The sequence below is a fragment of the Lucilia cuprina genome, chromosome 3, assembly GCF_022045245.1.
Source record: "Lucilia cuprina isolate Lc7/37 chromosome 3, ASM2204524v1, whole genome shotgun sequence".
Classification (NCBI taxonomy): domain Eukaryota; kingdom Metazoa; phylum Arthropoda; class Insecta; order Diptera; family Calliphoridae; genus Lucilia; species Lucilia cuprina.
Window position 1 is genome coordinate 23301958 of NC_060951.1, and position 14296 is coordinate 23316253.

General features: G+C 29.6%; 1 protein-coding gene across 1 annotated transcript in view; it reads left to right on the forward strand.

Annotated features, from left to right (window-relative positions):
* LOC111679993 overlaps positions 1-14296 on the forward strand; it is a 68620-nt gene that overhangs the window by 11108 nt on the left and 43216 nt on the right. Inside the window, exon 2 of the mRNA XM_046945380.1 lies at positions 1669-1813. The gene's annotated coding sequence lies outside the window, so the exon portion shown is untranslated. The remainder of the gene's footprint in view (positions 1-1668; positions 1814-14296) is intronic.

The window sequence follows — 14296 nt, forward strand, 5'->3', positions numbered from 1 at the left end:
TCCAAGCAAAGCTATACTCGTTGTAGTGTACAGCCTGCAAACGCATAATACCCACTATAGCTGTGTAGGGAATAAAAATCCTATCTATTGTCCAAACACAGTTTATTAGCCGATCTATTGGTTTAACTATAAACTAGCATATTCTTTGCTCTAAATAGACCTTCTACATAAGGTAAATACAAAATTCCGTCTATTTGGGAAATTAGAATTCTCGATTATAATATCACACACACTAACACAAAAGGAAATTATCTTAAGATGTATAGATGGAAAAGAATATATAGGTTCAACGTGAGTTCTCTTTCGTTATGTTATTTCATTCTCCATATTTAAAGAAGAAACTTTTATATCTTTCGAGAAAAGAAATATTTATTTTGTAAAGAACCAGATTGCGATGACTTATTGGTCTCAAGACCTTCGTCCAAAAGCGACTATTTTTATTCAATAAAAACTTTTATTCATAAAAAGTTTTAATAAGTTTTAATATCAGTTTCACTAAGGTATATAATGGTCACTTATAGCTCAATCCTTAATGCTCACGGCTTAAGGTATAAATCGTTATCAGACACCTACACCTAACTTGTTGTGAGTTCATTTATACTAAATATGTCAAGTCAAGAGCTTTTCATCATTTAAACCTGCAGGGCCACTTTTGCAGATAAAGAAAGGGACTGGTTTCTGTACCTACATCTGTCACAGATTTTCACTGAATAATTATATATTGATATATACGCAAACCAGGGAAATCAAGCAGATCCACACTATGGTCCTGCTCTAAACCTTTTAACAATTAATCAATAGTATGGAAGCAGTGTATCAGACAAAGAACTCAAACATACGCAGCATAATTATGTGAAGGAATAATTAATGGAAACCGCATTTAAAGAAGTTGTCCTGCGATAGTAAACTGTATGTACTGGCGGTATGCATTGTCATCTAATCCTTAGACCACTTGTATGTTATATAAACGATATAACTATAAGGAAAAATTTATTACGCGATCTACCATAGGGTGACATTTTGTGACCTTTGCTTTGGGTTATCACGTTTAATAACATCCTAAGGACCCTTAACGAGAAAGGTTAAAGATCTGCGTGCTTTGAAAAAAATGTAATACTTCTAAGGGAAAATTATCTAAATTACTAGTGTAGAAGAGCTGAGGAGACTCTAAATATAATAAATATTTGTTTTAATTTAACTATCTAAAGGAAATGTAAAGAACAGACGCAATTAATTAAATTGTATTCCAATGTTTGCTGGGTAATATTTTGACTCATTTTTAAACACATCAAAATAAAATTGTTGCTGTTTTCTACGTTAAATATTTATTTTGTTTTTGTTAGTTTAGCGTTACTTTTCATTCTACTTGCTATTATTATTTATTTTTAAAATTTACACATTTTGAACAATTTGGCGTCTGGCCAAGAAAAAAAATACAAAAATTCTGTAATGTTTGGTTTATTAATGTTGCATTCACATGCTTTGAGAGTGTAATTATTTAAGACCTAGATTTTTTTTAGAAATATATTATTTATATATTTTAATAATAAAGAGTTTCTAAGTTAATAAGGCATTTTGCCTTTAATACTTATTTTTTAAATTTTAATAGAATTTAATTTTTTATTTTGTATCTTATTGATTTTTATTTTTTATATTTTTTAATTTTAGTTGCAAACAAATTGACAATATTGGTCGCCGCTTAATTGTGGAGAATTTATTTCATTAGTTCCGGTTAAAAAACAAAATAATTAACTTTGGAGTCATTTAAGTCGCTTCATACTCCCTATCTTTACCGTTTCTTGTTTTTTAAGTGGTAAGTATAACTTTTACTGATTTAAAAATTTTCCTTATATTTGTCATGGAAGCTGAAAGGTTCGATGTAATTTTTTTTAAATTTTTGAATTTAAATGATCCTCGCAATTTAACAATTGATGTAAAATTAACTATCTACCTTAAATTTCTTGATTTCTCACGATTCGCTATTGACAAATATCCACTAAATCACAAGCAATTACTTGCAAATTTGTCTGGGAGCCATAAACTTAACAAGCATTTAATTTCTTAAATTTATTGATTTGAGCGAAAAAAAAAACAATTAACTTTTTTTGTTCATAATGTGCCCTTTAAAAGCCAACATTATAAATGTTCAATAAACTAACTTTGCAAAAAGAAAAAAAAAAAAACAATATTTTTTCAAGCTCCTTCAAACAGTCAAGTCAATCAATTGCTGAAAGAATTATTGAAGAAAAACTAGAAAGTAAAATGCGATTCTGTTTTTTTTATTCCATTTCAAAATTTGAATTAGTAACGTACAAGATATTCAACCATTCGTTCTCACAATAATATTCTGTCAAAGTACTAAAATGTTTTGTTTGAAGACAAATAAAAAGAAATTTAAACATCAATCATTTCGAATGAAAACAAGTTTAGATGAGATGAGAATGAAAATTAAAAATGAATATTGTAGTTCATATTTTAGCTGTATGCATGTATGTATGTATGTGTGTGTGTTTTTTCTTTGTTTAAGGTTAAGTTTAGTAGGTTAAAGATACATTCACATTATTTAAAATAAAAATTGTAAAAAAAAAACACAAATCTCAAAGACAAAGATATACAGGTTGAGATTGAGTTGATGATGAATTCTTGTATCTAAAGCATTGTTTCCGATTGTCAATACATGCACAGTTGCTATGAATATGGATGTACATATAATGAATGAATGATTTTCTCTAGAACTTTTATTTTTCTTAAGTTTTTCTTTGGCATCCTATAGTAGACTAGTGCGTTCAAAGTGAATAATGTAAAAAAAGTGTTATGATTTCCTTGAAATATCTAAAATAAAGACCTATTCTTCAGATATTTTCACAGAATTTGTATAACATTTGTTTTTTCTTAATTATATTAATTTTCAGAAGATAACTGAAGCTGTAGATTGTGGTCCATTTTTGTACCCTAATTGTCCAGAGTAAGCTTTTGCAAAGGATAGTTCTACATCTATGAACCTAACCCATCTTAGGTTAGGTTCATAAAATGATGTATCAAATTATAATCAAATCCTATGAAATATTTACATCTATGTCACTATCTCTCGGACCTTTTATACGCTGCTTTTTATCGAATGTTATTATGGATAGTTTTTTTCCGATGTTCCTAAACGATATTCCTAAGAATTTCATCAGTGTTCGTATATAGGGAACAATATTGGTTGCAAGACTTTTTGATCTATCAAAAGGCTGGCAATGACAAAGAATATGCTTTCTAGTTTCACTGTTGTGTCACATAATCTACATTTGTCTGTATCTGAGAGTCCAATTTGTATAGTTTTGCTCGTATTTAAGTATATACTACTTACTGTCCTTATTTTAAGTGTCTTTATGGGATTTTGTAAGCACCTGTTGAGTCGATTGGTTCTGAATCATCCTCGAGTTCCCTTCTATTTTTAGTAAGTATATTCGCTGATTTGTTACCGATTATAACCGAATGGCCTATTACCCATATGAATCAAAACATACCCCTGTTTTCTTTATCCTATCACATAATATCACGCTAATTGATCTCTGGTTGCCGATAAATATATATGATAACTCCTACTGGTGCCATATTGATTTTAATAAAATTTATTTATTCCGTTATCTGAAAGCTAATGTTGTGATTAGTTAGACGGCGGTATATTTCTAATTCTGGGTTTTCCATGTAGAACTTTAGGTGTATTCGTCTTCCGGTTTAGAGCCATCCTTATAGAACCATTATATGACATGATCAACATATTCAATCTATGATCAGCGTTTCAAAGTTCCCGAAATATTTTATGCAATCGTGCGCTTCTAGTGTCTATCATTTACATTGATGGCGTGATGGCGGTGGAATTCTCGGATTAAGCCAGCAATGGGCGTTAAAGTCATTTATAGGGGACCATATATGACATGCAGGGTCAATTATAGATCGATGCTCATAAAATTTGGTAGAGAGAATTTGGCTCATATAAAACTTATTTCTGTCGAATTTCATTGTTATATTCACGCTTTTTTAAAACAGTTATGGCTGTTAAAGCTGTTTTTCGGGAGGCCACTTGTAAGGGGGTTATACAAAAACGTGAACCGATATTGCCCATTTTCAATATTTGTGCAAACTTTTAAACTGCTAGCTCATTCCTTTCGTACTCTATCGTGACAGACGGACGGACATGGCTAGATCGTCTTACAATTTAATAAAGACCCAGAATATATGTTCTTTTGTGGGTCTATGATCAATTATCCTATGTGTTACAATGTGTTACGGAATGACAAACATCATGAACTACTCTCACTCATATTATTAATTATACTCTAGAAGCGCCAAATGCAGATTCGAAAAGTCTAAGAACTCAGATACATTAGTAAGTGGGTTTTGATTTATCAAAATTATATTTTCTTTTTTTGCAATAAATTGTATTGAGTATAAAATATCGGGTACAGGATCCTAGTGTTTTGTCATTGATGATTCAAGCGTTTCTTGTGTTTTATTCAATGATATGTAGGGTATCAGGGTATTATTATAATTTTGAGTTTTTAGATCATTATAAAACACATCTTTGACACACAAATATTTGCATCTTTGACACACTAATATTTGCATATCAAAATAATTATACGGATATTCTTCTCAAATTGTTTAAAATGTTTTTACATTCTACATAGAAGTGTGTTTTTGTTACATGATTTCAAATCTCACCTCACAATTTCTGTGAGTTTTATATTTTTTTTAATTGTGGTTTTATATGTGTTTTGTTTTACAATTTTAATCTTTGATTATAATTTAAAACAGTTAACGGTTTTACATTCATTTCAACAACGACTTGATTATACAAAACAACTTGTAAGTTTTGTTTAATGAATGAATGAATGAATGTACGTATGAATGTATGTAAATATGAATGTATTTGTATGTGTATGTGGAATTGTATGACAACTTGTATTTGGCTTTAAATGTTGAAGATGGCAAAACAAACGTGACAACTTGTGTACGCCCGACTTTTTATCTTCAATGGAGCAGTAGAGCATCTGTTGTTCTGTTGATTGTGGCATGAATGGTAAATAGAAACAGAGAAATAAACACACATTATGTAGATACAAAAATGTTCGAGTTGAGATTGTGATTATTATGTGTTTTAATTTTTACTATTTGACATAGAAATTTATATGAAGACTTTATTGTTGTTGCAAGTTTTTGATTTAAATGAGTTGCTGCTTTAATAACTGTTAAATAAAAAATCATTTAAATCATAGAAGAATTTTTTTTGTCACATTTGAAATGAATTAAGAAAAAATTGTTAAAAAGTAAAAGTTGCTTCTTTTAACAAATATTTTAATGTGCTTAATCTTGGAATTGTTTATTTTAACTTTTACTAACTAATGCTGAAACAGTTATCAGTGTGTTTAAGTTTAAACTGTATGTATGTCTTATTAAATTAAAATTTATGTATGTCAAGAATGGAGGTGTGTATGTTTGTATGTTTTTTTCAACTTCTCAAAAATTTAGTTTAAACTTTTGCTTTCGGCTTTAGAAATTATAATAAACAACCGGAAGTATAAAGATTTTTTTTTATATTTTTATTGGTCATAATTTAGTTAGAATTGCTAATAGAAAATAGAAACCTTGGCCTTGGTGGGGATCATTTTAACATGATATTGGAAGCAAGATAATCTCTTATAAATAAGGAGTTATGAAAGCATTTATTACGATTGTCTGCAAATAGATAGTTAAGTAAGTAGTTTTATTTCTGAGAAATAGTTTTTTTTGTTTGTTTTAAAAACAAAGTTCAAAAACAATATGTCAAAGCTTAAAAGTAAGCGCTTAGATAATATATTGTTTGTATGTCATTACATGACCCCTTCTAGGTAATTCAGATGGTATGTGATAGTTAAGTATGTTGAAAAAGTAAATTTTGTGGTCAAAATTAATCTTACTCAGTAGAATAGCAAGTTTCGTAAAGTCATCAATTTTTGCATTATTTAAACAACATTTTTTACAATAAAAAAGTTACATTTAAGGTGAAACTTCACATCCACTTTATATTCCGCCTATTTTTGTTTAAATATTATTTACTGTTGAATACTGTTGGGTTTTCCCAACTGTTGGGTTATTCAACAATTAGGGTCGAAGTGGGATCAAGCGCCATAGGGGCACATCTGTCAATGCGAATATCTTGAAAACCGAGTAATCGATTTTATCGCATTATCAAATTTTGTTATCGTTTATCGATTATCTATCATCTCTGAAAATTTTAAACATTAACTTTACGTATGATAGGAGGACATGATTAATTGTTTTTCAAAGGGCTGTGAAAATATTTCACTGTGTGAACTTTTTGTGCTAACTTTTTTAGTTTTTGTGATAGAAAAAATATATTGGTCAGTATTAGAACGTCAATAATAGTGAACAATAAGATTCGATAATATAATTTGAAGCCCGAAAAAACTAAACCCCAAAACTGCCCGTGGGGCACATGCGCCAAATATATGTAATGCTTGTGATGTGGAACAAAATTTGGTTAAAATATAGAAAAAATCAGTAATAATTTGTTTTAATTTTTTTTTGTTAAGTTTTGTAATGTTCCAATGAATTAAAGTGTAAAACAGCAAAATAAGTTTTTATTTTTGTAATTTTTTCTTTTATTTTACTAATGACAAATCTGCCCCATCCCCTTGGCGCATTTACCCCATGGATGGGGCGGTATCGCCGTTTTTGGTCAGTGCCTAAAAGTTAAAAAATATGAACATGAGTATGACATAGGAAAGATTGAAAGGAACAAAACTAAAGCCAACATATCTAGGTATCCGAACCAAGAAAAAAATTAAGAATATTTATTGTGGTTTTACCCTAAATATTTTAAAATATTTAATAACTTTTTTATGAAAAGCTATAAGCCCACTATTCAATAATAACTATGTTTTACAATTTTGAGACAAGAAAATGCCACGCCCACTATTTATATTCTACGATTTTTTTTTGATACGAAAATTATAATGTTGTTGTTTTATTAATTTATAAGTTAATTTAAACTTACGAAATATATATATTATAAACGATTTTCACATATTTGTAAAATAAGAAAAGAGTTTGCTAAAATAATATTTCGTATATTACACGAAACTTTCGTAAACTTTACGACAAAAGTAGTAACGATTTTTTTTTACAAGTAATCATGTCTTGCAATTTTTTCATCTTCCATATTAAACAAAGATTGAATAGTACTTTTTTTGAACTTCTGAATCTACATTTTGCTTCATTTTAACTTCAATTAAGGTAGCGAAGCTCCTATGGTATTTTCTATATGTTTTTGCGTGGTTTTAAAAAAGGTTAATTAACATTTTCTTATTAAAGTTATTCATGATATATTTTATTCCAAATTCTTTACACAAATATTTATGTAAAAATAAATTATAAAAAGTCTAAAACAGGTTTTAATTTTTCGTGTATAGATATATGCGAAATTTGTTTAATGTGAAGTTTTTAGGTTTTAAACACATTTTCGAAATATTTTCCACTCAAACATGCAATATGAAATATCTTTTATTTTCATTTCCTACAACCAACATAAATTCTGGATTTATTCTGCAAAAATAAAAAAGAACAACCGACCATACATCATGATGAATATGATCTTCATTACCTTCATGTTTAATATAAGTAGTATAATCAGATTTTTTTTCTTTACGAAGAAAAATGGTTCTAATTCTATTTATTAGATACAAGTGCAAATTCATACTAAATAATTTTTTTCTATATATTTTTTATTTATTTCATTATTTTTTATTTCTCTTTATGATGAATGTGTGTTTTTGTGTTAATTATTTTACAATTCTTTCTTGTTAAATATAGAGAAAGAAGAAAAAAAAAAAATTCCAAAAAAAAAAAACATAAATAATTACCAAGTTTAAGAGAAAATTTCAAAAACAGTCCATAGAATAGTAGAGAATTGAAGACTAAAATGAAAATTAACTGTTCATTAATGCCATAATTTCCAATTAAAGATTATGGGGCTTAAAACATCTTTTAAATAGAATTAATAGAAAAAAAGAAAACAACTTTTTTTAGATATATGAAGACAACAACATGACATTACGATGATCAGGAATATGATTATTTAGTACAAGTGACCATCTACAAGAATCTCGGTTTTGTGCCATTTGTGGTCAATGAAGAAGACATGTTTTTTTTCGCTTGTCTTTACAAAAAAATCTATGATTTTGTGATAAATAATTTTTAAATTATGTAAAATTTTCATACTAATGAAATAGATTTTTGATTTTAGAAAAATTTTCAAACAGAAATTATGTTGAATATATGACATACATACTTGCATTTTTGTTGGCTTTTTAAAATATAAAAATTTAGATTATAATAGAACTTTGCTAGCTTTAAGTGGTCTAATGTCTATCACAATTTTATACATACATATATATATCAAACTAGCTTGTCATGGGTACTTGCTGCCCTTTTCAAGGTTATATTAAACTTGTTTGTTTGTACACCCCTTTTATGAACTATTTGTCTCCATTGTGCCATAACATCATGGTCTAAATACACAATAAATAAGCGGGATCTGAATTGTGTCCCATAATTATGTATGAGTAATTTAATTTCCATTTAACGCCATTTAAATAAAAAAGGTAAACTTAAAGTAGTAGGCGTGACAGAAGAAATACACCCACGCCATTATTTTTCCATGTTCAGATGTTAGTAAGGAATGTTATTTTCGGAATAACATCACTTACAAGACATTTGCATCTGCCTTTGACTAATATCTGAATGGGAAATAAAGTGCTACAGAGTTGCAATATCCCCTCCACATGCTCTATATCCCAGCAGTTCGACAAAGACTCAATGCATACGAAAAAAACAATACTTTCCACTAATCGTTAACCACCTGGATGATAGTCACGAATGTACCCTTTGTAATCGAGAATGAAGACAGCCGTCACTTTAGTGTCCTCTTTGTAAGCGGGAGCGGAAACAGACGTCTTTTTACTGTCCTCAAGTAACCTAGGGATTATACTCTTAAAAGTTGTTTTTTTTGTACTTCCGAAAGACAGTCGTCACTTTAGTGTCCATTTGTAAGCGACAGCGGAGGTAATCGTCTATTTACTGTCTCTTTGTAGGGGGTAGAGTGACGATTGACTTCCTCGTAGGACAAGTCCATGTTAAAATGGTCGGTCACCTAGGTAGTCAGTTTCAAAGTTTTCGACATATTCTGTATCTAGTATGCGATCAGGCAAGATGATTGATCCGATGATATACCCTTGCAATGTATTTAGAATACTTTTGTGACGTACTTTTGTGAACGCTTTTGGTGAGTTTGATTAAAGTAATGAGATGTTCGGCTGTAAGTGCCGTCTCATATGTATGTTTCAATAAAAAGTATCTAGCAACGATTCCTTAGTTAAAGTAATAAACATGGAACTACTTATACCAAAGCAGCATCAACGCTGAACTCCCTATAGTAGTTTGATATTAAATTTTTTGTCCACCAAATAATTGATGTAAAAGCCAATTTGTCATAGCACGACTAAGACTTTATTTCATGCATATAGTTTTTCTACATATTCTCCAGCACCGTTGTGCCTTCTTGATCCTATCCTTTATCTGGTGTCGCCATTTTAATTTGCGGTCAAGGATTACACCTTAGTACTTTATTTTGTTTGGCACCGGTATCTTCCTGCTCAAGAAGCAGGTTTACATCGACATTTTTGTCTTTTTTGTGCAAAACAGATTGCCGTCTTCGCCGGGTTAACATTGAGGCTTCTCGGTTGAGGCCAGCTAAAGGCCGTATTCAGAGCCTCCTCAGCTCTTCTACACAAGTAATTTAAATCCTTTTCACTTAGAAGTATTACGACATAGTCTGCATAGCCAACAGTTCTACGAACTATCTCGTGAAGGGTCCCTAGGAAGCCATCAACCTTTGTAACTCAGAGTAAATGTGACAAAATTTCCATCCTGTAGTAAACCGTAAAATACCTTTTTCATGATAGTTATATTGCACATCCCGCAGCTTATCCATTGATTCCTTAGCATTTAGTTGATCTAGTTACGGAGCATCCGGTTGACATGAAACTGGCCTAGGAATTGCATTACAGTATTGGAATGCACGTTATTGAAGACGTCTTCGCTGTCAACGCTTGCCGCTAGCGTAAGCTGCTCATAATTTTGAATTAGTTTGTTCAAAATAAAGGGCGTGACACCAAAATTAACACAATGATGCCAGATCATTTATTTCGATTACTATGCATCGTACAAATTAATAAATAAATTCTTAAATTTTTAATTTCTTCTATGCGGATGAAAAATACTACTACAGTATCTTATACATGTTTCGGTTTAGGCGTCACAGTTAATTTATACACATTATTTTTTCAGTGTAATCACTCATAACTGCTTTCATTTATACAATTAAATGTCATAATAATTATGTCAAAACTTCAATTTTACGTTTTAGAAACATAGTTGGCGTTTGTTTCTTACAAATATTCAGTGATTCATAACAAAGAAAGTTAATAAAATAATTAAAGCTTGATTGTTTCAATGTATTTATTTATGAATTTGTATCTAAATAATTTAACAAATTTACCATTGTTTGCAAAACTATAAATCGAAATAATAACAAACAAATGTCTTTATATATCTATTAAAAAAATAAAAAAAATAACTGTTAAAATCATGACCATATATAGTTGTAAAACTCCTCCAATGAAAGTGAAAATATTTTGGATTTTATTTTTCTAGTTTCAAGTGCAAAAAACGAACGTTTATAATTATTTTTTTTTGTTGTTTATTTTTTTATTAACTACTAAACTATTCAACATTATTAATTCATATGAGTAAAATGATTATTTTACGATTTTGTTACACATAAATAGTTTTTTATTGTGGAGGGAAAAGAAACTGGTTAAATCCGTAAGAAAAAAAAAACATAATTGTAACGCCTTTCAATGTTGGCCATTGGAGATTGTTGTAGTTGTTGTTTTTGTTAAATAGTTGTAATTTAAAAAATTTTCTTTTTGTTAAATAAATACATTGTGTTTTTGTTTAAAGTGTTATTATTAGTTTTTGAGCCACTAACTATAAATCTATTTTTTGTGGCCATTGATTGAGTTTTGAAAGTAGATTTGAATTGATTTTACCGTTTTTCTTTTTTCATGGTTGTGATGTTGAGGAAAATAATCATAAAAAAACATAGATAAATACTATTTGTTGCATTTGAAGATAAAAGTGAAATTATTAACTTCAAAATTCGAAAGTGAAATGATGTGGTTGCAAATCAATTCCATAAACAGTATTTAACAGTTTTTTTTTTAATTTTCATTAACAATGGTGTTAAAAAATTGATATTTAATAAGTATGATGATATATGTATGTATAATCTATTTATTATTGGGTTAGTATATTATGTTGATACTACTTTTTTATAAACAAGTGTTTATTGTAATATCAGGTCTGTTGTAACAGAGTAATACTTGAATTACAAATCATCATAAATTTACAATGATATTAACAGAAACCCCGTTATTTTTTAAGCAAGATCAATTAAAGTAATCAATAGTTTAGCCTTTAGCACTATATTTTGCGTTTTTGTAACGATTACATTTGAAGAAATCACTTGTTATGCAGTGAGTTTTTCAGCCTAGATATGACTCAGTGAGAACCCAAGAACAAGAAAGACCATGACACTCTATCAGTATGTTTTGAACATGAGCAATTATCAGTAAGATATTGGTAGCAGACATGAGATCGTGATCCAAAAATCTCCTGTGAGAATCTGTTGTTTCACGGATGGCTATATTTTTAGGTACAAAAGACAATTGAACAGCTAAACCAAAAAATTATGGTCTCGTTGTGATTCCCTGGTGGAAGTAGAAGTACTTTATAATACTACTCAATACTTTGGGAGTTAAACCATCAGATTTGATATGTTTGGGATGTTTTTGAGATTGATCCTTGTTAACTTCTTCATGTCGCAGAATCCAATAAAAGTCAGAAAGTAAGGCTTCGCTAAACCATTTGATTTAATACATTTCACATAGTTTAGTTATACTAAAATGACTCTATACTGGGATACATAACAGGTCTGGAGGTACTCAATGAAACCCCGGAAATTGTAATATATCAGAGCCCTAGATACCAATGGCTGAATTCCGTATTATCACGGAATATGTTGATTGGTTTTAATATACTTTATGTGTGAAAGGTAACAAGAAGAAAAGTCTTCGGATTTTATTAGTCCCTCCGAGTTTGGTATGATGTTACGTGATCTTAGTTGACACAAAGGTTTGCGGCCACTATCATACAAATGTGGCCGCAAACCTCCCTCTACAGAGAGAATGGTGAATTGCTTGACTTCATTGGTACTGGGGGCAAATATCTTTGAAATCCAAAAAAAAACTGAGTTAAAAGACATGATTTTTAAACTTTTTTACCTTGCACCACTTTATTGGGGAGGGTATATTGGGTTTGTGCTGATGTTTGTAATGCACAATAATATTGGTCCTATACCACCCTCGACAAAAAGCTGCAAAACCAAGTTCTATACTAGCCTTGATGATCCTCATAAACTTTATAATTATAGGCTCTCATTTCACCCTAGCCCCTGTAAAAAGCCCCATCGAAATTTTACTTAAATATCCACATTTTTATTAAACAATAAATGGCTTTAGTATATCTGAGACAAGCTACAATTCAACTTAAATGCTTTATTATGAAAACTAAATCACATTTTATTCGTATACAGGTGTAGGGTATTATATGATCGGCCTCGCCCGACTATAACTTCTTACTAGCTTAATCATGAAATATGTACACCAGGCCCTATAGCCTGATATAATTCTTCTTTCAACACAACCTTACTTAAATAAGATTTAATATAATTTAGAAAAGAAAATCTATTGAGATCTATACAAATTGAATTGTTAATTCACTTTTATTAAAAAAGTACCAAGGTAGATGGACGGCAATCATGCTTAAATGGACAGCATGGACGATCGATCGGGATAACTTATACTTGTACAATACTATATATCTGACTTTATTGACATTGAACGCTCCAAATGCCTGGTGGATTTCGGAGACGTATCACAATTACTATCTCTTTTCTTAAGGGAAAAGTGCTCGAATTAAAAATGGCAGACAATATTCAAAACTACAAAAACTTAAAAATAATCGTTCTTTCTCTTTAACTAAAAATTTTGACTTTTAACTAATGAAAGAGTAATTACTTTGATTAAAGAAATAATAAAGTGACAAAACAACAAAAATGTGTATTTAATGGCATCTAGTTTTGGTGGGAATTTAAAGCTGTTTCTATTAACTATGAATATAAAAAATAAATGTGCCGGTCAATTCTTTACCTGTAATGAGTACTAAAAACGTGATATAAATTAAAACATTAATTTATATTTTTTAGCATATTCTCACAATAAAAAATTAATAACCACTAAGTTCAATTCAGCTTTTACTTTAACTTTAGCTTAATCCAGCTAAAAATACGCCTTAAGCTTAAACCTGACAATTTCCCACCAAAATACTACTAAGCACCGACTTAAAAATTGTGGAATACGAAAATGAACGCCCACTTTCCAAAGCAACAAGAATTTTCGAATCGAAAAACATTAAAACACATGTACGAAGTATGTACGTACGTATGACAATAAATCAGATCATTTTTTTGTAATAAAATATTTTTCAAACAAAATATTGCCGCCATAATGGGAGGACCCAGCCATTCTACACTTTTAAATATCTGCTTGTACAGATCTTTGGTCCGTATTTTAGTGTTGTTATTATACAACAACATTCAACATAAATTTGTCATAAAAGGTGTCAAAAGTGTTTGGGAAACCTTCTAAAATGCTTTTGATTGTATTCAACAGACATTTCAAAAGTTTTGTTTTAAAATAATCTAGTTTTATGACCAACAATTACAAACACTAAAATGTATGTTTAACGTTTTTTCTGTTTATTTATTTGTAATAGAAACATTTCTTAATTTCTTACAACTTGCCGTACGCCCATTTACGAAAGTTTTTGGATTTGTAGAATTTATATGCAGTGGAAACTCCAAACAGTTGAAGAGTTAATTTTCGCAAATTATTTATCGTTCTATAGCAAATTTTTGAGTATTACCACAGGAAAATTATGCAAAAAGTAGACTAGACTGAAGACTAGACTATAGACTAGACTAAAGACTAGACTATAGACTAGACTATAGACTAGACTATAGACTAGACTATAGACTAGACTATAGACTAGACTATAGACTAGACTA